Source organism: Neodiprion pinetum, chromosome 6 (assembly GCF_021155775.2).
Source record: "Neodiprion pinetum isolate iyNeoPine1 chromosome 6, iyNeoPine1.2, whole genome shotgun sequence".
NCBI lineage: Eukaryota > Metazoa > Arthropoda > Insecta > Hymenoptera > Diprionidae > Neodiprion > Neodiprion pinetum.
The window spans coordinates 10,656,565-10,684,426 of NC_060237.1; the positions used below are offsets into that span (position 1 = coordinate 10,656,565).

The 27,862-nt window shown below is 42.7% G+C and overlaps 1 protein-coding gene across 2 annotated transcripts in view; it reads right to left on the bottom strand.

Moving 5' to 3' along the window:
* The window catches only part of LOC124221226 (zinc finger protein castor homolog 1), a 75,397-nt gene extending 55,806 nt beyond the window's left edge, over positions 1-19,591 (bottom strand). For both annotated transcript variants that reach the window (XM_046630989.2, XM_046630988.2), the window contains exon 1: positions 18,631-19,591. The gene's annotated coding sequence lies outside the window, so the exon portion shown is untranslated. The remainder of the gene's footprint in view (positions 1-18,630) is intronic.
* Between the last annotated feature and the right edge of the window lie 8,271 nt (positions 19,592-27,862).

Genomic DNA, 27,862 nt, shown 5'->3' on the forward strand with positions numbered 1-27,862 from the left:
TCACCCGATGCAGCTCGGGATCGACTCGTCGATCCGTAATTTACCGCCGAAGTAATCGGTTCTCGGTGAGGAAATTAGGAGGCTTTCCTTATCGATGTTAATGCCGGTTTGACACCTTTCGGCTCGCTTCTCCACCAATTCGAACAAGGCTACGCCGGTGTGTGTGCCGGTTCTAACGAAAAAAGCAACAAAAATTTTGTTTTTACGCTCATCTTTCGAAATTAGGAGAGAAGAACTGTCCGCGCATTGGCACGGTGACGCTAACCTGATTTCCTTCAAAACTCAATATCGTATTTGTACATTTCCTTAGCTCGAATTTCTACACACGCTGCCAGAGATCACTCAGCCGGCACTTCGGTATTCGTCTTGAACTCGGAACAGGGATATAGAAAAAGGTGAAAATAGAAAAGAAGAGAATCAGAAACAGAAGTGCATACAACTGCGCTTTAAATTACAGTCAACGCAGCCGTACAACAGGATATCGTAACGCATTTTTCATTTCTCCGTAACGGATGAAACAACGCCGTTAAACCGCACGTTTTGTGTCGAATGCCGGGTTAGGTACCTACATGCAAACAGGATTTCAGTTTCAGCATTCGTCACTCGAGTCGTTTTGTCTTTTTTTGTTCATCTTCTCTCGTACACCAATTTTTTCCTCCGCACACACACACACGCACATCGCATTCGCAGCGAGGCGAATACCTAATCCAACAAATCTGCATTGTAGAAGCTGCGCGTTATTATAGGTGGTTCCGATTCGCCTTCCCCGTCTCTCGGAAAGGTGAGGAGCAAACGAGACGAGGATGCGTAAGCGTATACGTAGCTACGCACACGGGAAAGAAAAAGGGAACGAACCCCGGTACGAGCATCCCATAAAACGAGATTTCGAAAATCCGTTATTTAAATAAGTAACGTAGGTAAAAGGTGCTGCGGCTGCTGCTGCTGCGCAGTTTCGAATGGGCTGAATAATTTTATAAAATTAATAGTAAAGGGGGTAGGCTACTGCGGCGGTGAGGCGGCCCAGGATCCCGGGCCCATTATGCGCGTATGCAAATATGTCCTTCCTGCAAGGGGTTTTTTGTGAGGGGAAGTAAACCGTGGCATTGGGCGTGGATGAGGGAGAGGAGAGGAGAGGCATACGGTGGCGGATCCGTGTACACGAGGGAGAGAGAAGGAGAGGAAGATGTGGAAAAGCGTAGCCTGCAGCAGCAGCAGCAACAGCAGCTTGATGCAAAGCATTAAAAACTTTCGAGATTTATAGTACGTGGCCGACTCTCTCTCTCTCTCTCTCTCTCTCTCTCTCTCTCTCTCTCTCTCTCTCTCTCTCTCTCTTCGCGTTGGGGTTCGAAGCCCCCCAGCCCCCTCTTCGCAATGCTGAAAAATATATGCCTACCGCCCCACCATTCGCGGGTCAATTTTTTTTCATTAGCCTCTCCCCCTGCAATCGTCGTCCTCGCCTTGCCTAAATTCAAGTCCCGTACCCGCGATGACGTCATCGGTGAACTGGATTAAGCGATGCGTGTGTGCGTGTCTTTCCGCGTGCGCTTATGCGGATTATGAACTGTAGAAAAAGCGAACCGCGACGAAGCTAACTTTCGCCAAAAGTTTCCGAGCTTTATTTTTATTTAACATTATTCTTTTTTTTTTCAACTCTACCGTTCGAAATCACTGTACAGTATTTAGGGATCAATTATTACGCTACGGTGGAACGGATCGAGGCTACAATAAAACGAGAATCCGGACAAGTCAACTGATTCATCCACGAATTATAAATTGCACGCTTCCGTCCAATACCTAAGCTATGAGACAAGGATTCATTGCGGTACAAGAAATAATTTATTCACGAGATTCCAGTATATACCCTGAAACTATCGAAGGTATTGAGAATGAACAACCTTTCTGGGAATGTCTAAGCATAACTACGAGGTCAAAGTTATTAACCATAACTCCACGTTGAAGAAAACGTTGAACGAAAACTTACTGTAATCTAGCAACTTAGGCATCCAGCTTCAAAAGTAACGAATTTACAAAATACGAGGTTCTATGACATAATTAACGTTCCAGAATGCAACAGTATTACGGTTTACCGAATATTTCAGACGATCGTAAGGTTTGAAAAACTGAAATTTTCCAAAAAAAAAAAACGCGTCGTTAAATCAATTTCACAATCGGCGTGCAAATGACCGACTAGCCAAGAAGTTCGAGTTCACGGCAAGTCCGCTTGAAATTGGAACAGAGTTACGCGGTTGGGCGTTGTGTCTATGCCCAGGCAAGCACACTGACGGAGTTTTCTCGGAGACTATAACGGAATTTGGAATGTATAAATTTTGAGTAAAAACTGGCTCGTCCGTGTTCGGTTCGTGGGTGTGTGCGCGTGGTCGAGGTTTCCACTTTTCGAGCAATATTATCCGGCTCTCTCACGTACGAGCGAGGCACCTCATACACGGTGCGAGAGGTTACAAGTATCATCCACCACCTTCGTAGAGACGCGAAGTATAAGCCGAACGCACACCTGCCAATCCACAATCTGGACGCAATAGTGAGACGTACGTACACTATCAGAGAAACGGACACAAGCGCGCACATTCACGTATCGCGACGAAGCAAGAGAGGGAGGAAAGAGAGAGAGAGAGAGAGAGAGAGGGAGAGAGAGAGAGAGAGAGAGAGAGAGAGAGAGAGAGAGAGAGAGAGAACGGCAAGAAAAAGTATACTACTATAGGCAGCGAGGGAATGATGGATCGCTTCTATTAAAATACTTTTTCGACGTAGAATACAGAATGGGCCTTGCCCTGGCTTGCCTGCCTTCCTTCTCCTCTCTTCTTCTCTTCTCTTCTCTTCTTTCCCTTTCTACCGTTGCTGCTTCTTCTTTTTCTTCTTCTCCTCTGCACCGGACGAGTGGATTTATTTACATATTTTCAATCTGGATTAAGAGGTACACCGGGCTGCACTCTTCTTCTCTCCTGCATCCGGGCATGCAGGAGAACCTCGAACAGCGAAGCGGCCTGAGCTCAACCTCGCCGGGACTTCGGCTCGAACCTTCGACCAAATACACCATAAAGCATGAACGAACGCCATCATCGTCCGATACACATTGGAACTCGGGCCCGTCCTCCCATCGAAACGCGCGGCCACCAAAAACTGGTGGGTGTCACTGTGTACAAGCGGCCGGTTATGATGGCGATATTAATGCGCTCCAATTAATGAAACCCGGAGAACACAACGCGCCCGGCAACTCTAATAGGAAATACGAAATTATTAAGCCCGCTGCCGCTGGTTAGGACGATTATCCATCTATATATTAGCCGCGACGCGGGGGCATGTGGCGGTGATTATTGCCGGCCTCTACGGACGGCAGCCAAGAGAGGAGAGAAGAGGAGAGGAGAGGAGAGGAGAGAGTGCTGCTCAGCCTCCGTTCGACTTCACGCGTTGCCAGAAACAAATGACAAATGAACTCCTCTTAACCGGTGAGCTCTTTCTCATATCAGGAGCTATTAACATAAGGCTAGATAAAGTAACGAATTTAAAAAAATCGAATGTAAAAGCGAGAGGGAGAGAGAAGAATTCCATTCGAGATCTTATCCTCGGCAGGACTAGGCTGGCGCTGGCTGCAGCAGTATAGCGACCTGCGACTCATTAATCACCCGGCACCCTTCTTCTCATTCTCATTCTCATTCTCATTCTCATTCTTATTCTTATTCTTTCTCCACTTCCACTTCTTCGTGGGTTTTCTTGTTTCCTATTATTGCGACCGGGGAAAAAGGAGAAAATGAGATAAAGGTAAATCGGAAGGACTGGAAGCCGAGCGGACGAAGAGCGAACGCGAAACAGAGACATTACAAGTTCAAACACGCCTCTTCGCAAGATAGTCACGTACCTACAGCTATGACAAATCAAACATTTTTTCAGAAGCCGTCGCGAGGAAGTCCGGATAATTGACAAAGCTCCTTCTCACGACCTAGCGACATGCGATAGCATAATTATAAATCGAACTAGAAGCCATCCTACTTCCGGTGCGATTTCCGAACTGTCTGAAATTCAGTAAGCCGTAATGAAACGAAACGTACTCATATTTTGCAATCTCAGTTCATTCGAGATCATTGTCAAAATAAAAAAATATCGGTTTTTCCCCCAATGTTTCGTTACGACAACGTTACCAACTTCATCCTCGTAAATCCCATACAATTTTTCGATCATTCGCTCAACCTCGAATCTACCGCTGGCCAAAAATTGTTCTTACAATTCGACGAGTCGACGTCTTGCGTAAAATAAAAAGAATTCATCCATATCCCGTGAAAGACGATACGTAGTTACACACGCACGGTATTCTAATGACACCGCGCTTGTGTTGGGAATAGGTGCGTTATAATCGAACGGTCAGGTAACAGCCACGTTAATCAACTACCAATTGCACACCGCGGCGGTGGCGGCGGCGCTCTTCGCCCGATGAATGTTTTCAAAACTTGACTGCATTATATACCCACGCACGTTCGTCGCGCGGTGTTTTATGTAGCGGGCAATAGGTGTACCTACAACCCGCGGTCCCTGGAGGCAAGATATATTCAAATCGGAAGTCGAAAGACGAGGCGGCGCGGCGCTAGATTATACGTGGCATTGCCAGAAGGCGGTGCGCGCAACGATTTTTCCTTTTCTTCGCTTTTCCTTACACACGCTTGTATTAATCGCGGTAAATTTTTTACCAATTTTTTCCCAGTCCATTTTTACCTCGCAGGTCGGAGGAGATGGGGATATTCGTTCGATGTAGAGCGCGATGAACGCGCTCGTCGCACACGCATTTGTGATCGGTTGGAGGGAGAAACGGAAATTGAGATTCTAGGCCAACTGACGGGTCAGTTAAATACAAGATGGTGGATGCGGACACCGCATCAACTCTTGCACAACTCGACGACAAATTGAATTCTTGTCCCGTTGCGCGAAATCGACCAATTATCGAGTTACTCGATCGTCGAGCTGCTACCGACTTCTCTTCTCTTCGACGCGTATCGTACGTTACACACGTTGTACGTGTACGGAGAAGCCGCGTATGGTTTAGCCGTGTGAAAAAGATCGCGAACAGCCACGCGTGTGTGAGCTGTTTGAAATAATTTGTGCGAATGTTCAATCGTTTAACCAAGATTAACACATACGTACAGAATTTTCATGTATATTTGAACATTTAGCGTTTCTGGCAATTCCTCGAAACGTCTTACATACCTATGTTTGTTTACACATGTTAAAAGGTGAGTTGTACAGGAATATATGCATATTTAAACACGACGATAAGCGATGTTAATACAGATTGTCACCGGTTGAAAAATGTTAGGAATCTTCGCTAGATGCTTTGCCGAGCTCTCTCACCGTTTCCGTGATAAAAGGACCCGGAAGCTGCAACGAGTAGAAAAGAAAGTCAGCAACGATATCCGTAGCCGCTGACGAATGCTTAGCGGATTATTCGTTCCAGCTGCTAAGTACAGACTCAAGTTTTCCTACGATAAGCAACAAGCGTTCGCTTCAATTATAAATTACGTTCGAGCGACTACGGCGATGAACGTTATAAAATTATGGCGGTAAGTGATTCGCGTACGTAATAACGCAAATTACGTTGACATTAAAAATCGGCGCCATCTTTGTAAACTTGGCGAGGTATAATCGAGAGCTGCGAGTAAATCGAAGAGAACCGAGTTTTCTACGTACATACAGGTATATATGTATATTTATTATGCGATTCCATACCAGAATGCGGAGGTTTAATTTATTTGAAAAGCGTTCGGCGAACGTGTTCCACGTTCAAATCAAGAACGTTCGTAACGTACAACGGCCATAATCCGCGGCCATATTCTGGATTTCGCGCCTTTTTTGTTATTCCATTGTTTTCTATACCCGTCCTTTTTTGGCTCTCGAAGCCCCTTCATCGCGGTCTTTCATTTCTCGAATACGCGTCCACCTGCATACATAACGGAAACGACAAGCCGACTTAGATACAACGGCAAGCTGATCAACTTTAATAACCAACTAACAAACTAACCGGCCAACGATACATCGCTCATGCACGATACCCAGGTATACCCACATGCCGCGTTACTGTTTCATTAATGCGATTTAGCCTCGCGTAGCTCGCGGGTACGTGGCGATTGGCTGACATTTTTATAGCCAAGGAAATCTGGGCGTTCCATATTCGCATATGGTATTGGAACTATTGGAAGTATTGGAAGTATTGGAAGTATTGTGTCGATATACGCGAGACGGCCATCAATTATCGTGCGCATTTCAATTGTGTACGCGCGAACGCCTACGCGTACGATATGAATTACCAAAACACGCGGCATAATGCGGAGGTACGTTTACTGCGTATACCCGGTGTGCCCGACGAAATCAAACCTCGACCAGCGACGATGATCGAGAGAGAGGGAGAGAGAGAAGGAGAGAGAGAGAGAAGCGACGTCGAGAAGTTCTTCAGACCCTTCGGGTTCTTGCCCGCTGATTGTGAGAGGCACAACTTTTGCACCACCGACTCGGTTAGAAATTACATTCAACCTTCTCGCACAACCGGTCACAACTTGTTCCAAGTTTCGCGGACCTAGTCATATTTTATCAACGTATGTCTTGCTTTAAACGTGGGGAATGGTAAAAAAAAAAAAAAAAATTATGCGACTGTAACGCGAGGTTTACACCGATTAACGCGATTAGTACACTGCAAAAAGAGAGAGGAAGGAAATACACGAGAATTGTTCTCCGCACTCAACATGCAAATGCAAATGATGAACCATATTCCGATGGATCCAAAAATTATAACGACCGAATAAAAGGGACAGCTATTTGTAATCTGAGTTTGAGAAATGTCAGAGCAAGGGGTAGACGAATACGGCAAAATATCGTCTCTAGTAATCTTGAAACGTGCGGTGTAAATATGTACGTACATTATACATATCCATTCCATCTATCCATCTTATACTAACACGAAACGGTGAAATGATTCGTTTCGTTTGTCCGTTCGCTTTATGTTAGTTTCTTTTTTCTTCTATTCGTTTCATTTGAAATTAGAGAAAAGAGCACGGAAATGAGACGAAGACGAAGAAAGAGAAAGAGAGCGAGAGGGAGGGAGAGATGTGACAAAAACAAAAACGAAAAATATAAAGAGTGAGAGAGAGAATAAAAAAGAAAAAAAAAAAAAAAACAGAAACAAATGAGACCCGACGACGGCGGCGTCGGGTTAGCTGAGGCGAGGGGGGAAACAAATGAAGTCCGGCGTTCCTGTGACAAACGAGCGGTTCGCCCCCGAAACGTCACTCAACTGTTCAAACGCCATTCTACTGCCTATGCCTATGCTCGAAATGGCCAACTCTTTTACCGGGTCTAGTCCTAGTGGAATTATATCGTCCGATGCCGATTCGCGGCTCTGGTCTCACAATCAATCGGCTTACAAGCCCTCTCGCTGTAAGGAAGAATAACAACCGACGCATGCTACGCGCGAGGTTATCACAGGCAAACGATACTCGTCAGCGAGTGAACGAAGACAACCGTTACTCTCGAAATTGTCAAATTCGCCAATGAGAATCGAGTCGCGTTGGCGATACCAATCGCTCGATCATAACGATATTTAACTTAATACGACAATCAATTTTTTCTCCCTCGAGTTGTACAATTGAATTTTCAGCTACGTATAGAATATTGGAAACGTGATTTAATTAAGGAGGTAACAACCTTCGGATAAGGATACGATAGGCGGTGGTCGTGTGTCGTAATAAATTCCGCGCTATGCGAGCAGTCGAGAATTGCGTAAAATGAAAAAAAAAAAAAAATAAATAAATAAAATGAAAGAAAAAAAAAAAAAAAAAAACGCTCAATACTTTGCGAATCATTGGGGACGAATCCTTCTCTAATCCTTAAACAGATACTCTACCGATGCACGCGTATGTTTGCATTATACACACATATGCATACGCATACAGCAAGGATACAGGTATGCATATCCACAGCTGAACCTCGTGACACGTCATAATCTTAGCGGATTGGTACGAACAGTTGCCCCGTTGTTTGAAGCGGGGAGTTGGACCATTGTCGAGTATGTATAAATATATATATATACATGTATATGTATGCATACAAACACACTCATTCTTACATACACGTACGTATATACATACATACATACATAACATCTGCCGATACCTACAGAGCTTTTAGAAAGTCAGAGTCTCGAATGTATAAATGTATAATATATTAATAATGACAATATTGTAATTGAAAGAACAAAACCACAGGAGAGTAGAAGAAAGAAGTAGAATAAAAAAGAGAGAAGTAAAAAAGAAAAAGAAACAAACAAAGGAAACAAATATTAAAAAACAATGCATCATGAGCGGCCACACCCAGAGCCCTAGATACATATTAGTACACGGGCTCGCGTTTATCGCGTATCATTTCAACCGGACTAATATGATTAAAGCTTCTATACCTCCGCAGGAATGAAATAACGCTGGAAAATATTACTGTTCCCAGTGGGTGGAAAGTTTTTTAACCGGTTATTTCGCCAAGTTGATCGGACAAACGATTAAACGCTGTCCGTGGTGTCTATTCCGCGTTCAAAAAATGACTCGTGGTCGAATTTCATTCCGTTGTTGTGAAAAATGGTTTCGTTGTACGAGAGAAAATTAATAAATCGGCTTGATTCGATGAACCCGTTTATCTTACAATTAGTTCAATGGAAAATAAAATGTACGTATATCTGTAAAACAATCACAAACAATTAATTATTACATATGTTGGAAGGTTAAGGTAACCGAATTGCGTGTCTGTCTGTCTTTTTCAACTGAACAGAAATTTGTTGAAACGATTTTAATCGTGCAATATCGTTTTATAATTACATACTAAATGCGAACTATATTTATCGAAGACGTATATTATTTTATTCTCATTAATTTTACGAGTGTAACAATGGTTCAATTGCGAAATTTTTCGTCAAAATGTGACCGATTTGTTAAAAATATTCCCTTCACCACCACAATGTTTCATCAAATATTACATCCGTCCGCGAAGCGTGTTCGCGTTGATTTTACAACAATCACCAGTGAACACAAGAATGAAAAACCGCGTGAAGCCGACGCAAATATCGCGTGATTTTGCGGGATATTATGTCGTACACGCGTTGTAATGAAGCAGCAATGTAATTTTGAAAAAAAAAGTATGAAATGAAATCAAAGTAGAGAAGACAGCACCGACAAAAATCTTGTTTACTTGATACAACGACATTTCATTAAAATGAAATTTTCCGAAAGAGATTACAGAGAATAGGAAGTCAACTTCCTGGCGTGGGAGTTGTTATATCGAACAATTAACACCAGAAGCTATACAGAGATAAGAAAGTACGCTGCATATCTTAAATCGTACAGTAATTATACGTACATATTGTTTTCGTAAATTTCAATCGCGTGACGATCGTTTCGCAACGCAATATCGGTAGACAACGTGCCGATTTATACATACGCGTATAATCTCTACAAACGCAGTTGTACATCCAACGACGTCAAGCTCATAGACGCCTAGACGCGTAGGCGTGCTCGTACGGCGAAGTATCGAAATATCCGGACACCTAACACGGTGTAGGTTTGACCAAACGTCCGCATCCCTGCTCCGTCGCTGGTTTCTCCATTTTTTTATTTATACTAATTTTTTTTTTTTTCTTCTCTATATTCTATCGTTTGATATTTTTCTTTTCAAATTTTTTCTCGTTGTCTCTTTCGGTTTTTCAACTTATCGTTCCCCTATCTTTACCAACGGAAAAACACGAGCAAGGAAGTGAGATTCAGATAAATAGTTTTGCTTGTACACACACGCTCGGCGTACACAGACCCGGAGAACGGAAGTAGGCATGTATTCTGACAGAGCACAGAGTGAAGAGGAGTGAGGAGTTACTTTGAAAGCCGAGTTTCGGCCCGATCCATTCCTTATTGAGAAGAGAGTATAGACGGCGTATTATTTCTACCTTTCTCTCTCTCTCTCTCTCTCCCTCTCTTTTTTTCTCTTATATTGCCGGCTGCGTTTCTACCGGCGTGTGTGTAAGGGTTAGGCGGTACGCGTGCACGTACACGATACTGCGGTAGGCGATGGACGAGCGTGTTGAAAAATCGGAGCATTGACTACTTTTTCGGAAGACGATGCGATGCCCCCACGGGGGCAGAAAAGAGAGACTGCAATTTACGACAAAACCTTCGGCCAATCTTTGCGGTTATATTTTGAAATTCAAATGGTCTCTCTTCCTCTCTCTCTCTCTCTCTCTCCTTCTCTCTCTCTCGTGCACGCGCACACACGCGCACTTTCTTTCTCTCTGTCGCTCTCTCCGCGGGCGCAACTTTTTTTTTTTTTTTCATTTTTCTTTTTTCTATACGAAAAACCTGGGCGATCTAAATTTAAATTTACGATTCGCCCGGGCAGCTTGTCTCCCGAGTCAACCGTCTTCATTTCATTTCCGAGTGAACGAATTTATCCCGACAACACGAACGCGTATACACACGCATGCACAAATGTATCTGTATATTACGGGCGTGTGCGTTATGCCTGCAACAGTTCCGTAGTGTAGGTATTATGAGGCGATCCCTTGAATGTGCCGCAGTTGTTCGGGCCCAGAAGGTCCGAAAACTTCCCCTTCTCCTCGACAAACAATGAGAAAATAATTATCCTCTTATAAAACGGTTAACAAGCTTCACTCGTCACCATCATCGCTTCTGTGGACGAATAAATTAATGCCGCTGCTGCTCTACTGCACCAGAGTTCTAAACGCTCGCTCCTTCTCTCTCCCTCTCTCCCTCTCTCCCTCTCTTTCTCGCTTCCTCTATCCGTCCATTCATCTCTTTTTATATCACTTTATCTCACTCCGACGTGTTGCACGTCTCTCTCTCTCTCTCTCTCTCTCTCTCTCTCTCTCTCTCTCTCTCTCTCTCTCTCTCTCTCTCTCTCTCTCTCTCTCTCTCTCTCGCTCTCTCTCTCTGACCACTATTCCGGAAAAAAATTCCCTCTCCTCCTCTCCTACGACACGGGGGATCATACGCGGCATGTATCAACGGGAAGGTGCCTATCTTGTACTGTAAGGTATAAATATGAATATGTATATGTAGACGGATAATAAAATACAGCCGTCGTGCGGTACATAATGATATACCTAGAGCAGTGGCGATCCCGGGATCGGAGCCGAAAAGAGGAAATCAACATATGGCGCGATATTTTGGACATTATAAACCGAGTCATCGCAGGCACACGTAGCGTTAATACAATGGCAGGGCTGTGTGCGTGATAATAATGGTAACTTGCGAGGGAAATTGAGGGAAACTGAAGGAGGACGACGCGCGTGAAAAAAAAATGAGGGAGTGGGGGGAAAGGGCAAAGGGTTCGTTCACGAATTCCTGAATAAATCGAGTCAGCTCATCCTCAGCTGGTGTGCTAAACAATGAAGTATTAAATAGCTGACACACACAACACGTGTACAACGTACCTACTATATCCGAGCGGCGAGCCACTCCTAACACTTTGTGTAAATCCCTGACGTTTAGCATAGAATCACGTAAATTACACATACTCCGAAGAAAATTCTACGTGGGTATACTTGTACGTATATGAAAATATACACATACGCGCATGTGTGCTATCGAAGCATTTATTTATAAGCGTGGTAAAACTATACAGGGATTATACGCTGGCTTAGGTGAGAATTCTTGTTAATTCGTCGAAATAAATAGAAATCTCGTTTTCCCAGATTCTCCGCAGAATTATATAAAAGACACGTGAAACCTTTATTTTTGTATAAATATTCACAAACAATTTTATGATCGATACCGCAAAACCAGCTGGCGTCGTTTATTGCGTTCCTTTTGGCAAACAGTTCCGAGTATTTCGCGTAACGTTCATCACCGATTACGTATATCTGAATAAATCGCGAATAACGTCCGGGAATTACAAAATTGACGCAACGATCCAATTCCAATTTCTCGATAATCGGCCCGGCGAGTCGGTCACATGGACGGTATTATTTTATACACACTGCCGGCTGAACCCGCTGCACTTCTAATATGTAACACATTGAAATTTGAATGTCGCTCGACCGCTTTATGCTTTATATATATATATATATATATTATATGGTATATGTACAAGTCGAGACCGTTATTCCGGAATTAATTAATAATTAGAACGGACCCGCCTCCATACCACGGCATCTCACCTCGGCGACGACGACGACGACGAGCAAGCAGCCGCTGATAACCCGCGGATAAAAGAAACCTCCCTAATCCCTGTAATATACATGCTACATATGTGTAAGCCTGTGCGACGTGTGTATATGTGTATTACTTTATAACGTGCATAGCCAATTTCCGTCCACGTCAGGTTCAAATAACCGAGACGTCAGCTGGCCTGTGTTTCGATACATCAGTAATATATACGTTTAACGCAAGTTTTGTTTCACGGACCGACGAATTTTGCTAATTACGGATTTCGCGACGCGTCTATCCGGAAAATCGGAGGAGCGTTTACGTATTCCCGTGCCGATTAATTAATCAAAATGCAAGAATGCTAAACTGCTGACATCGAGTATCCGCGGGTCGTCGTCCGGAGGATATGATATACAACACACGGACGCTTTTCGCCAACGCGTACAAATGTGTCCGGACGCTTGTGTCACAGGCTGCCAACCTCAACACGCGCTGGTCTGCTCGACCCTGATCCCGATTTCAATATACCCACAGCGCCGTGCGTGTGTCTGCATATACATGTGTGTATACACATCCGCGTGATACGTATGTACATAACTTTTGTCAAATAATCAAATTACAAATATACGCTACTTGTTGCGGAAAAAAAGAAAAAAAGGAAAAAAAATATCGCGGACGGCACGCGCCTCGGCGAACGACAAAAGAGTTAAAAAAAAAAAATAAAAAAATAAAAAATGCGGCGAAATGATAAAAATTGAAGCGAATGAAAAGAATGAGTATTAATTCAAAATAAGTGATCGAAAAAAAGAAAAAAGAAAGAAACAATCATTTACACCCCGGGGTCGCTGAACTCCTTCCTCCTCTTTGCTTGATGGACATTATAATAATATATGTATAAACATGCACCGATGTTGAATCGCATGTATATGTATGTACACATACATAATCGACTGTATGTGTGTAAATTAATGGAATGTGATCAAATTCGCGAATAACATGTACAGCTTATTTGTGCAATATACACGTAGTAGTATAACGTGACGAACTTCGACGAAATTCTTGTTTCTAATAGACGCCGGAAAGCAAGAGACTGCAATCATGTACATATTGAATAAAATTTAAATCTAGGAAACCGATCGCTAAGTTTCTTTTTCTTCCTCTCTACTTTACTTCGAATTCCTAGCTTCTGAATTATTGAAACAAATCTCGGAACGAATGAGTCAGATTTCGAGGACGAAAAGAAGGAAAATTCCCCAAGTTGAATCGAATATCAGAGAAAATAAAAGTGATAAAAAAAAATAAATAAAATAAATAAAAAAAGTTAATAACAAGGAATGCGGGGGCGGGGAAGGGAAACGCGCGGGTGCGCGGTATTTCACATAATTTCGTCGGTCAACACGAAAAGCAGGAAATGGGGGATGCTGGCGTGACGAGGAGTCGTCGGCGTCGGCGTATATCTTTTGAGGTTCAAAGTGATACAGTTGTTTAGTTCCAGCGTATACATATATTTGTCGTTTAACGGTCGGGACGATTATGAATTACTAAACTGCTAAATTTCGCCTGAAATACGCACGATATGCGGATAAATTTTGAAATATCGTGATTTAAAAGGACTCGCGTCGATGTGTCGAAGGAGATATGAAGCAGAAATGATGAAAAAAAAAAAAAAAATCTAAAAAGCAAAAACACCAAATATATAATCGGACAAGGAAGCAAAGCGATAAATAAATATACGATGTCATTATTATGTGCACTTACACGTACGCGGTGAGCGATACCGCTGCGCGTGATGAGAGCTACCGACTAGTTTGCAGAGCCGGTAGTTTAAGTCTTCTCTGCGCGATGATTTTTTATCACTCATTTATCTCGACTATTTCTATTGTTTTTTATTCCTCTCTCTCTCTCTCTCTATCTCTGGCTCTCTTCCTTCTTGTTTTAATCGATTCGAAACGCGGTTCGGAGGGCGAAGAAGAAGAGGGGGACAAATAAGAGGAGTATCCGAGGTAGGTATAACAACGTTTTGTACGAGGAGAACGACCAACGACGATTCAGAGACGAGTGCCTATAACTCGGCGCTGAACGCGGGGCGCAGTAGTTTATAGCAATTCACGTTGATAATTAAAATCGATAATTATCGGGGCTTAATAACCGGTCGTTGTCGTTAAGCCTAACGAATAGTAGTCGGGGCATTTCGAACGATCTTATTTTGTTTCTCCTTCTCCTCCTCCTCCTACTCCTCTTCTTCCCCGTGTCAAGGAAAGGGCTTTTGCCTCCTCCTCGCCGAGAAGGGCGTACACGCGTGTGGATATGTCGGTACTGACCCGCTCCATCCAGACTCGGCGTGGAAGAATCAAGAAGAGAATCTCTCTCTCTCTCTCTCTCCCTCTAACCCTGGGAACCCGGGGGTGGAGGAGAGATTCTTGCGCATATATGCAAGAGAAGAGCAAAGTCACTCCTTTAAATTGAAGGAGAATCCTGCGGGCAGGAGAGGAAAGGGAAAAAATAATATTATGGATAAAAAATAAACCGTATATACCTCGGCATATGCACAGGCAATGTTTGTACGTATCACGAGACCCTCGTCTCTGCGGGGTGGTTGTTAATAACGCGCGTGGAGTAACATCGTTTCTCGATGCTTCGTTCGCGGTAGATGGTGTGGGTGTGTATACTTTTATACACTTTTCAGAATTTTTCGTATCCCGTTGAAGAGGATTGGTAAAAATTCGAAAATTGACAAGTTTTTTACACGATTGCTTTGTCTGATAGAGTTGGAATTGCGTTTTTAAAGTACCCGCAACTGTAAATCGAAATCACGTGTGACGTTTCATATTCTCGCGCAACTTTGATATTCGTTTCCTACGTTACGCCAACGATACGCGGGAAAAACCTCGCAAGATCCCACATCGTGATCGTGGGTAGATTTATCATCAAATTTTTACGAGCACAGCGGAAATTAAGATTCATTTTTAAGCAAATGTTCACTTTGTAATTGAAAACGGAGTTGGTAAAAAAAAAAACATTTAGAAAAAGAAAGCACGGCAAGACAAATTCAAAGGGTAGAAACAAAAGCCCCGCCCTCTCGCGTATCTCTCCGTTCGATATAAATAAATGTCTGTCAAAAATTCAATACAACAAATCGTCGTACGCGGTTGAGTATAAATCGTTAGGTCAATTTCTGCACGAACACGTTTGAAAAATAAAGAAGAAAAATCGAGAGGATCGAAAGAGCGAGAAAGGGAAGAGCCAAAATTTTCTGCCAACTCTTCGCGCGGCATATCGTCCATGTCATAGGTCCTGATATACAATGCATGCATGCATATACACACATAATCCGCCACAGGCATCACCAAAGGCGTAAAGAATAGACGAGGCACGCACATGTGTTCGTCATTTGTCATTTGACATTCTCGTGTCTTCGCTTTTTAATTCACGAGTTCAGTCTCCTCTCCTCTCCTCTCCTCTCCTCTCCTCACCGCTCCTCGTCGCTTCAGATGTTACATCCGCGTGTGGGTGTCCGCCACGGCACGCATTGCGCGTGTACGCATACATATGCACGCATTTAAACGCGCGCACGGATGCGTCATGCGTATTCAAATTTTCTATCCCGTTCGAAAGCGCACGCTTCGTCCCTTAAGGGTTCGTCACGATCGTGGCACGTTATAAATCCGCGTTTGTGTTACGGTGAAGTGCACTGCAGGTATATATACACCCATATAATATAATATAGTATATACATATACACGTATATAAATTCGTGGACAGGTACGCGGGCGCCTATTGAACGCTCGTGTGTGTGTGTGTGTGTGTGTCTCTCTCTCTCTCTCTCTCTCTCTCTCTCTCTCTGTGCGTGCTTGTGTGCTGCGGGGATATATAAGAAGAAAAAGACGAAGAAGAAGGAGAAGAATTCCTTTGGCGATATTATATCCTGATGCTTTTTTTACTGGTTTATGGGATTTTTTTCACGCTGTAAGCCAAGTCGTACATCAGGAGAAGAGGGCTGCTGCTGCTTGCCGTCTTCCCTCTCTCTATCTCTATCTCTCTCTCTCTCTCTCTCTCTCTCTCTCTCTCAGTCTGCGGCCTCCGTGAACGAGCAGCAATGGTAGCTCACAAGTCTCGACGATAGGGGAATAAAGAGAGAAGAAAGTAATGAAAATAAAATAAAGGATATAAAGAAAGAAGGTAAGAAAATATAAAATGAAAATAAAATTTAGAAAAAAAGAAAAGATGCATAAAACGTAAAAATAAAAAATAATAAAACGTAAACACACAGGCACACGGACTACGGACAAATGCCAGTCGCCGTAAAAACAACAACTGAAAGTATTAAAAAGTTTAGACCTTTTATTACTACTATACTCCTTTCGCTGCCTCCTAGGAGGTAGAGTCACTCGCGCTTATGTATTTTATTATGTACAGACGTATCAACGAGACAAGATGAAGAATCAAGACCAACCGGCCGTTCGTGAATGATTTATAAAAAAAAAAGAAAAAAAAGGAAAAAAAAAGAAAAGAAGGTGCAACTTGCGACAGTTGGGCGTAGAGCGCAGGGTGGAATTTGCTGTCCGAGGATAGGAGTTGCAGAAAGCAGAATTCAAACGGCGAATACTCGTCTTAGGTGTAACCCACCAATAAAGCGGAGGAAGAATAGTAAACGAGGGTGAGAAGCGACTTTGGATATGAGCAAGCAAACGGCGATGATAACAACGGAGATAAAATACGGTTAAATTTGCGTTTGTAAAAGGTAACGACGCAGGTAGAAGGTAGGATTTGTGAAATCAAATATTGTTAGAAATAACGCGTTTGCAAGCGAGATCAAGGAGTGCCGTGCTTGCAGAGGTTGAACAACCGAGCCCTGTTGCTACCTGTATTGTAAATCGAGGAGAATTTTAATCTGAACAAACCCGCACCCGTTACTGGGTTATAACTGGGTTATAACACGTAGTATGCAACACTTTGCGACCCGATGCCGCGTGGATGGCGGTGCGTAGGATACACACAACCACCGCTCGCGTTACTATAATTTACGACGATAAGAAAAGAGAGGCGGAAGAAAAAAAAGGAGGTAAATAGGATAAAAACTCTTTAAGGAAAGCCGATCGACGTTGGCCGAAGAGAAAAAGAACGAAAACTCGAGGCACGCGCTCGCGACTCGAATCGTCGACCGACGAAAAACTCTCGCAATCAAACACGGCGCAAAAGTTCGGGTGCAGTGTCCGAATTCGATCGATCGCTACAATTTTCTCCACGCGATATTCCACTTTTTATTTTTATCTCTCTCTCCCTCTTCCCAGGTCGGATCGTTCGAAAGTGTGTCAGATTCCTCGTTCGTTTTGCTCGTCCTTTATTTTCCTCCGCGTCGAAGGAGCGGAAAGCCCGGCTCTTTAACGCGCCTTAGGACGAGCGATGACGTAATCGCGAGAGAACCACGTGCGTGTGCCGCGAGAGTATTTATTTACACGCGAGAAAACGGAAGCGAATTTAGCGAAACCAGGTAGAGGTGCGACGAGCGAGTTGGACGGTGACGGAGTCTCCTTTTCCTCTAATATTTCCCTTGACAAAAAACATTCCCCGCGAGTAAGCTTACGCGTGAGACAGCCGTCGAAGGAGCGAAAAGCGACGCGGTGATTTAGAACGGCTCGTCATCATCCGGTCACGGAGGTAAGAGCCGAAGAGAGCTTCGAGGGATCGAATAGCCCGGATCCCGAAGGACCCATAACGATTTATCAGATTGTTGGTTTTTCGGCCGTCGCGCTGCCCGGGAATGAGGGGTTTCAAACTTAAAACCTCGGGAAACGACTATTCGACATTTTTCATTATTCTTTTTACCACTTTATTGGTCATTCCGGAATTTCTCGGACGGCGCCTCGGTGTGAGACAGAAACAATTAAAAGTTAAAATTTAGACATTAAAGATTTTTAACGGCCGAACTACGTCGGACAGAGAAGGAAGGGTGGAGGGGGGGGGGGGGGGGGGAGAGGAGAGATCCTCGCCCCGCTTCCCTAGGGAATAGTAGACGCGGAGGGAGGACGAAGAGGTGGAGAAAAACAACAACCGGCGAGATAAAGGACGAGCCTAGTCGGTACGGCAATAAAGATTCGGATTTCAAGATGTCTCAAATAATATTATACGTTCGTTGCCTGACGCGGCGAGGACGGATCGAAACTCTACGACGAGGTTGACGACGATTAATTTCGAGACGATGCCCTCGATCTCTTTTACGAATTCCCCGTTGCTTATTATACACCGACGAGGGTCGATTGTCTCTTTTATTACGACTCGACGATTCGTCGCAGTCCATTTTACAGGTAGGTACGTGTAACGTGTAACGTCGTAGCGTATGAACTGGAGAATTGGGGAAAAAAAACAAACAATAAAGCGAGAGGGAGGAGGATCAGATAATATCATCGTTAGGTACATGTACCGATTCTTTCTTTACCTTGATAAAAGATTAAAATAATCTCTCGTTCCTCCGGCGGCAGGTCCACACGTTAATTATCATCATCGTCACAATTTAACAACAACAATACAGCTATCGATTCAGCGACAATCAATCAACTCCGTGTATAAATTAAACTATGTATTATCTCCTCTTCTCACCGCTTTCCGCACTGTTTCGATACACGAATCGTACGTAATTCGTTTATATACGACTTCACGCTACCATAATTATATTGTCAGTGGCGATAGTTCGACCGATTCCGCACCATTTCTTCGTCAAGCCCTTTCCTCTTCCTCTTCTTCTTCCTCTTCCTCTTCGTCTCCCTTCTTTCCTTCTGTTTTTTCACCACCCCTCACCGTTCGGCAAACTGTCAATAACACGCGCAGCGTCGCATCGCCGATTAGTATTACGATTACGGACACTGTCGGATCAAATTCACGCACACACACACTGCATGTACACCATAAACAACGCAACGACGGCCAAGGGTTTTTGTCGGTGGGGCGGAGGGTTGGCGGGGCGGGGGGCAAGGGGGCAGGGGGAGAAGAGCTCCCTTCTTACTCCCCGTTCCATTTTATCGGCTCGCCAGTCTTCATCCGCATCGACATTGTTGTCCGTTCCATGGCTCTCTCTCTCTCTCTCTCTCTCTCTCTCTCTCTTTTCTCCTCCTTAAAACCACCCTCCGCTCCTCTCCGTTCAGCGTAAGTCACCCCGAACAATAATCTCGATCGATGGGATATCTTCCCGATGACGATCGACGGATCGCTTATCACCCTTTCCGTACGTTGCGATTAGCCGCCTCAAACCGAAGCCGAAGTGTCCTTGGTGTTCCGATCGTTGTACGCCTTGTATACAACCGTAACGCGCGACTCTTACGAACTTGAGAACGACGAACGAATGAGGGGTAAACGGGTTAAAACCGAAGATGAGAAATGGGAAAACTGTTTGAAAAACAAAAAAAAAAAAAAAAAACAAAAAATAAATAAAGAAAAAAAAGAAAAGAAAAGAAAAAACGGGGTAACCGAAGCCGGTTGCAAAGAAACGGGGAAATTTTCCAAGCGATGCGATACGCGGCGTGGCCCGTCTCCGTGCAGTTTGAGGAAAAGTCGTGTGGCCGTCGAGAACCCGCAAGGCTCGCGCTCTCCTCGCAGGATCCAATTCTCGCCGCTCAAAGGTGGGATTCGAGTGCGCGTGGTTCGGCTGGCGCGAGATGACTGAACCCCACCACCGCCGAGGCGAGCTTGGACGAAAGGGTGGCGCGGAGCGAGCGGCGCGACGGCTCCTCTCCCTTTTCCCGCCTTCCCCGCCTTGCCGCCTTGCCGCCTTGCCGCCTACCGCGATACTCCGCGACGTTCTTCGTCGCACTTTTGCGGCACCGCCTGCGCCCCTCTTAGAGATTCGACGACGACGACGACGACGACGACCCTCCGCGAAAAGCTGACACTCTGCGCAAGCCGACGAACGATACCCACGTGCGTACCTCGATTCCTTCTTGCCTGCGAAACTTGGAATGATGTTTTATTACCGATTGAATTGTTCAGTTTTTTTACGATTAATCAAACTCGATCAGTCCACCGACTGGGTCATTTTTCATCGCCGTCGGTTTTTCGTTATTTACTCCCGTGAACGACGCGGTACAATTATCGATTCATGTCGTTCGAGTATCGATTGTTATCTTTGTCTTACTCGCTTAGTACCTGTTTGATGTTAATAGTCAATGATGAATGAATATTTTTACCTGAGATTGCAAAAAAATATTTTTAATCAAACTGTACGTTATCAGGAAACTTTCCCACTTAATTCGGACTACGTAATGAACTTTACCAAATTTTGATTTCGAATAAATGTATCCGTTTCAAAAAAAAAAAATACAAAGTAATCGATTCATTTTTAGACTATTTTTAGAATAGACAAATCAATAAAAGTAAAAAAAGACAAACGCTTCTTTTGCTGATTGGCTAAGATATGTCTGTAAATAGAACAAAAAAAAAAAAACAAACATCCATTTTCTTAAAACAATCTGTTTATTTGAAATAATAATAATGAATGAAAATTTCGAGATATTTAGTTTTCGAAAAATTGTTCTCACGTTTTACGATACATTTTGTTTTTGTTTTACCCAAACATGGTGAATGAGCGCGTTTTCGCATTCAACGAAAATTAGCTAGCATTTTCCTTGACATCTCTTCTCTGTCGGAGAATTTTGAACAGCAATTATTTCAAAGTAAACAGTCCATGTGCTGTCAATATTCTGTGAAATGTATACAGATGTCAGAGTACATTGTTTATTAATCTATGGTAATCGGTAGTTTCTTAATCAGGGTGCTAATAATACTTTTATGCGATAAACCGTCGATAATAATATCAGATAATTTATTCCGATGTAATGAAATATTTTTAATATTATTCTGTCGATTATCGAAATCTTGGATACCGATGTTTCCTTCCAGATCGCGAACAATTGTTCCACACTAGCAGAGTTTTTCGATTTTATTCTGTAGCAATGGCTCATTTTGTCCGATAAATTCACACCGACAGAAATGTCTAGTTGTGCGATCTTTCGACTGTTTTTACCCTCGACCATTATCGACGAATATATTCTGATTGTGAGTGCAGATAGTGAAATTATGTTTCATAGCTGTAACTAGAGAAGCTAGCATGCATGTTTTATTATTGTCATTCCCACTGTTTTCTTGTCACTGTTGCGATAGTTTGATATTGGCGCATAGACTGAAAAAACTCAGCAAACTAGTCAAACAGTTCTAACGTTGCAATAACCAGAAAATGTACCGACGATAACTATGATTACACTAAATAGTTATTTGTGCCGCATTTTCTTGTAGTAATATTAACGCGTGAGAGGTACACTAACCCAAAACGGGTCGAGCAAAATTCTTCGTGTAAGAATTGCACAAAACAACTGCAATCTTGGGGTTTCTATCGTCCCTCGAAAAATCCCGACTTTCCTCAGTTTTGGCGTTAGGTAATCGTCGTGTAGTGAACACGTCTGCATTCTTTGTTGACCCAATTGGGGACAGTGTAACGGAATCGTCAAGTTTTTTATTTTCATAAAACCAAATATTTCGTTTTTATATCATTTTTTTGAATGATTTGACTACTGTGAAATGTAAGCATGGATCGTATTTGATTATATTATTCGTATTTAAAATGAGTTGTAAAAATACGCACGTAGGCATAAGGGTATAAAAAATGTACTTTATTCTCAACTGAACCGAAATGTTGACTTCGGTGTTCACTTTTTTGTTGATCTAATAAACGGGACGAAAGTGGCATATGATTGCCTCGTATACTTTGCAATTTTTTAATTTTTTTTTCACCATATGTGAGACCACCTAACAGCAAAAAACAATGTAATGAAGTTTTGCAATAAAAGGTATGTTTGATGTGCATTTTATTGTTTATCATATGTAAAACCGACTAAGCATTCAATTTCACCTATCCTAAAGAAGGTCCTATTATCCAAATTCATCTTACAAGGTAAAATCGAATACTTCACAATAATTAAAAATCATCGATCCCACGTGACAGAGCACATTTTTAACTATATAACCTAAAATTTTCATCCCAATATCTTCAAAAGTATTAATGATATATAAAATTCAGTAAATAGCCAAAAAACAACGTCGACTTTTGTACATTCAAGGATTTGTATTGCCAATAAGAATTGAGATAATTTAAAAAACAAGTAGACTTTTGAAAACCACAAATCGAACACTCTTTTTATTAAAAGAAAAATGAATAACTTTCTACGATCATCACAAGCGTCACAATTCCTGCTTAAAGGTCGCCGACCCTTTTCAGGTCAGTGTACCTGTCAAGTGCAGTAAAAATCATGCGTACCTCTCAGGGGTTAATAATACGTAAACAATTTGTAACGATAACCGTTTTACTACAACTTTCAAGTGACCATAACAAATGAAATATTTTTTCGGTACGCGAAATTTTTTTTTTTTTCATCATGTTAGCATCGTGGAATATTTAATTTTAGAACATTGCATCGATACAGATTATGATCAACAGATTGTAATTTTGAATAGACCACTGAATAAAAAAAAGAAATTTTGTTTCCGACTTTAAAGAAAAATAATTGTTCGGATAAAATCAGCTATCGTACACGAAAATCGAACAATCTTTTAACTATAAATTTTTAATCACCTTGTAACGGTTTGAAATGAAGCATCGACATTCAAGCTTTCGTTCACAATTTGACTCTTGTATTTTTCAAAGCAATCTGTGCGTGGCTTAAGATTGTAGCGGTTTGACTGAATACCCGATCTGCGATCATCTCGTGATAGAATTAGTGAAGATATCGATTTTTGGCCAACTGAAATGAGCTTCCTTGGGCGTTTTGATGATTATAATTTACAATATTAGGCTCGACTCAGTTGTTTAAAAACAAAAAAAATATCAGAAAATACCAACATCGTATGCAAATTTCAAGTATTAACCTGCAGGTAATGGTTGAAATACCTTAGGGAAGCAGAGTTTTTTCAACCGCAGGCTTTACGAGGAGGAAATCTGTACTCTTATTTTGAATGGCCGGAGGAAATGTTACTCGTACTTATTTCAAAGATCGAACTGCGTTTGAACTTGGCAACACTAGCGCACACATATAATCAAGATATGTGTATTTTTTAGATCATAAATTTGTCTATTTCTACTTAGCAATAAAGATTTTGTCTGTTCAATCTGGTACAACCGATAATCCGACTACATTTTTTGTTTCCAGCTCACGATCTACCAAAAAATTGAATATCTTGACCGTATAAAACATTCATCATCTCTATTATTATACCTATTAAAAAATACATCGATCTGCGAAGTAAATTCACCAATACTGCGAAATTAAAAATATTTTCCAGTGGAAACTAGACGTTCGTATAACATACGTAGACCTTGTAGCAAAAATGAACGTGCGCGTACCTCCCTTGCATGGAGGAGGTAAAAACATGGAGTAAACGGGTCATAAGAGTAAAATTCTATTTGCATGAATTTGCGGCAATATAAAATTTAAGCCGATAATTGAACCGCGTCTGCAGTAGGTACAAAATTCATCGTTCGTAACCGTAAAATGCGAAGACTTGGGCTTTTGTTGCAGTGAAATGCGTGCACGTACCTACGCTTATACTAAACGGCGAATTTCAAGTGCTAGAATTATGCGGCAACGAATAGTCGAGTATTTTCTTGATGTGCATAGGGAAGCGATTGTTGTTACAATTACCCCCCTTAAACCGCAGTTGCATATTGCGGGCATCCATCCACGTATTATACCTAGCTGCCCACTGCCGGCTGGCTGCTACGCTGCTGTTGCTGCTGTTGTTGCTCCTTCGCCTTACGCGTTACAAACGATCCCACAGTCCGAGAAAGCATCGCGTAAAACGTACCTACCATTCTTACCGTAAATAAACACAGATGTAAATACCCGTCAACGCTTTGGAAGAGAGTAAGAAACATCGAATATATAACAGGAAGACATCCCGGCTCAACAATTGCCTCGATCGGACTAAAAATTTTTGCTTCTCCTAATATTGTCAATATTTCGAAATATCCCCGATCCGCTATTTTCTCATCTTTCACGTTCGTTCGCGAAACGATGGTATACATTTAGAAGTAAACGTAGGGTGACAGTACTCATTAGGAATAAGATACGACCTGATTTTGCGTATACAGTTTGAAGAAACAAAAAAAAACTCTCTCAACACGATAGAATTGATCGTCAGCCATGATAAATACATAGGTATATTTTAACAACAAAACTACATCGCGATATAAAATAGCGATGCATGTCGATATTACTCCTCGGGCAACTCGCGATGCGTCAAGAGCTGTGAAACTCGGATCGTGTCGAACTACGCGCTTTGAAATAGAATCCGTTGAAAAATCAGAAAACCTTTTATCTCCAAGCCGCGCCTTACGTTCGTACACGTGCGCGTACCTTATTGCATACTCCACACCCATACGTGATACCGTTGAACAATGATTGTTGAAAACCCCGGTGAAATTTATCATGTGGCTTAATTATATCCTTTCAAACTTCGGCACCACGACTTCGTGCCGCGGTGTTCTAGTTTCAAAAGTAAGCTGTAACTACACACGATACGTTATACCTGTACGAATATTACACGCGGAAGCGCTCTTTAAAAAATGAGATTTTTTTTTTCCACACACACGCTGACGCTCGCGCGAATCAAAATTCGGTACGCGATGGTAGAATTTTAACAGCGGAAAAAGACCGCGGCGTAATGCAATAATAGCCGAGTCATGGGGGGGCGGGGGGGGGGGGGATGTTTTGCCTTTTTTGCCCATCCTTTTTCCGTATTCCTGCGCACCCTTTCACGTGCCGCGGTACTCCGATTCATATATCTCTCACAACCCACCGAAGATTCCTCCTCCTCCTCACGCTTCTCATCCTTCTCCTCTTTCCATATGCGAGCATCATCCTCTACTCGCTGCAGAGCTACTCGAATATCTGGCTGACACCATGAGCGCGCCCCGCTTGGTGGCGAGAAGGGCTTCTTCATTTTTTGAAAGGGTTGTCTCAAGCCGTTGTTGGAATATTTTGGTACCGCTGTGCCACGGGAACCGAGACGGTTTTCCCCTACTTTTCACAGAATGTTGGTTCTACTTTATTTTTTTCATTTCTTACTTCTCAGTCCAATTCCACGGATGAAAAATCACATGCACGTGTCAAATTTTTGTTAAAAATAAATGCGAGATAATTAATCGTCGCGCAAGATTGTTGGTGTTTTTTTTTTTTTTTTCTTTCACCAAACGTTCGTGGAAACGCCCGATAAAACGACAAAATTTCAAAGAGAAGAAATATTTCGTACAGCCATTATGTTTCCGGGCAAAGAAATCGACGCTTTTCCGTCAAGTTTTTAACCCTACTTTCCTCATTCCATTCTTCTTTCTTTCGTCGTTGTTTGAATTCTAATCGAGGCACTTACACATGGAAAAAATCGGGCGAAATTGGAATGTGGGAAAGTGGAGGGCACGCAGGGAACGAGTGGAAGGGTTACCGCAGGGAAAGATCCTCAACTTCCGAATGGGTTACGAGGGAATGAAAAGCCGAACAAAAGCGAGACGAGGAGTGCTGCTGCTGCCGCTGCTGCTGTGGCCTCGGCTTGAAAACCCGTTACGATTTTCCTAAAAAGTCTCTTTAGCAGCAATAAAATATCCCCTTACACAAGGTAGCCTATTAACTCAGGGTGTACCGTACGACGTGATGATATATGCACATACATGTACGTACTGCACGTATTGTAATATATATATATATATATATATATCTGAATCCTGTAATTATCGCCATGTGCATACATAACGCTGAGAATATACCTGCAGGCCATAAATGAATTTCACAAATTTATCCTATCCCATTTTATAATAAAATATGAATATATATATAAATACATGTGTAGAGTTTTTGAGAACGATCACTGTATAATTATTATGATCTACGAACTAAAAGCTTACTTGATTACCCGGCGAAAAAGAAATCTAATTGCAAGACGCCAAGTTTCAGATTTTCGACGAAATTCTTATCAGTCACGCTGATCATCGCGTATTACAGAATGATGTACAATTTCATTGAAATTTGGTGAGCGAATTTTGGACTCGGCGCGTTCAAGCCTGCGAAACGTGAGGGAATAAAAAATCGTTGGCCGATCAAATTTGTCCCTAAATCGTCGAAATTCGTCAGGTACGTGAATATAGACAGCACGCACACTCGGGCGTGTAAATATAAAATATCCCGCTATACAAGGTTCAATCGAATAACGCGGATGAAAGGGTTTCCCTACCGATCCCAATCTGCGATGCAGGGGGACGCCGGATCCTCATCCCCTGTGAGAAAACGTCCATTAAAGGAAAAATGATTCCCGTAAAAAATGAGCGCCGAGCCTGAGAAGACGGGATAGCTGGGCGAGAAGGACCCCGTGTCCCCGCATGCAGGGAGAGCAGCCCCACAGTCTAGCCACTCCTTCGTCCCGAGGGGTAAGGAAATCAAATCTTGGTTTCCGGATTTTCAGGTAGCAGCGACGCGCCCTTTACCTGGCTAAGGGATATTACGCCGACGGGGTGGTATCCCGAGGGTTAATCCGTCTTCCTCGGAAATTCTCGGAGAACGAGAAATGGGCGATAATAACGACAGCGGTAAGAGGAGAAAGAAACCTGGTAAGCGGTGCTTCCTCGATTTCAACTTGCGGACTCGTTATACGCAGCAGCGTGCATCGTGCGGCTCTCCTCCACCGGAACCCAACTATAGTGCGGTACGAAGAGATAAGTCGTTATCTGTCTTCCACACACGGCATAGACACGAGACACTCGCCAGCTCGTTACACTTGGTGATAAAATTTTCACTTCAAACGAGAAAAGAGAAATACACGCATTGTTCGAAGAACAAAAAAAACTGCAACTTTCACCGCGGTGATCGCACAGCTTGTATTATAACGACCCGTTTACGAGGCCTTTCCTTCCAAATCGAATTTTAGGCGAACGTCTTTCGAGGCGATTTTAGTACCGGTATCAAGATATCGAAATTGTAAGAAGCTGTGAAGTACAAATGTACGGAAAGTTTTGATAAAGTTTTGCGCACTTGTTAACAGACGTCAAGTAACGTTAACGTCACCAGACATCGAGAAGAAATTCATTATTTTGCAATTTTAAAACTACTTTCAAGGAGTTGGCGTTTGAAAAATACGGTTGTGTTTGGTTCGGTGTGATTTACTGAATTCCAGACAATTCTAACGGCGCGAAGTAAAAATTTTTCCTAAACATGCGTCGTCACAGTAACGTTACTCACTTCGATCACGTTTCTATCGCGATTCCACTCCGAAGAAAGATAACTTCGTTTCGTACGAGCGGTGAACAGGTATTTTACACGCGCGTTTACCTACCAAGCGTAAAACTCTAAGCTGCAATTGAACCGCGGTGGGGCAAAACTGTTGTAACAGAGAGAACGCGGGTAGGTAACTACAGCCGTACAACCGTACCGGGGTTTAAAAATACCACGAGACTCTACTAGTCTCAGCCCTTCTTGTAGAAATATTAATTTTTTTATCTCCCCACGGCCATATGGTGCGGCGAGGCGAGCCATTTTCTTCTTTTTCTTCTTCTTCTTCTTCTCCTTCTTCGTCGTCTTCTTCGCGAGAGTTGAGGAAGAAGAAGAAGAAGAAGAGGCAGAAGTGCGCAAGAGAGAGATAGAGAG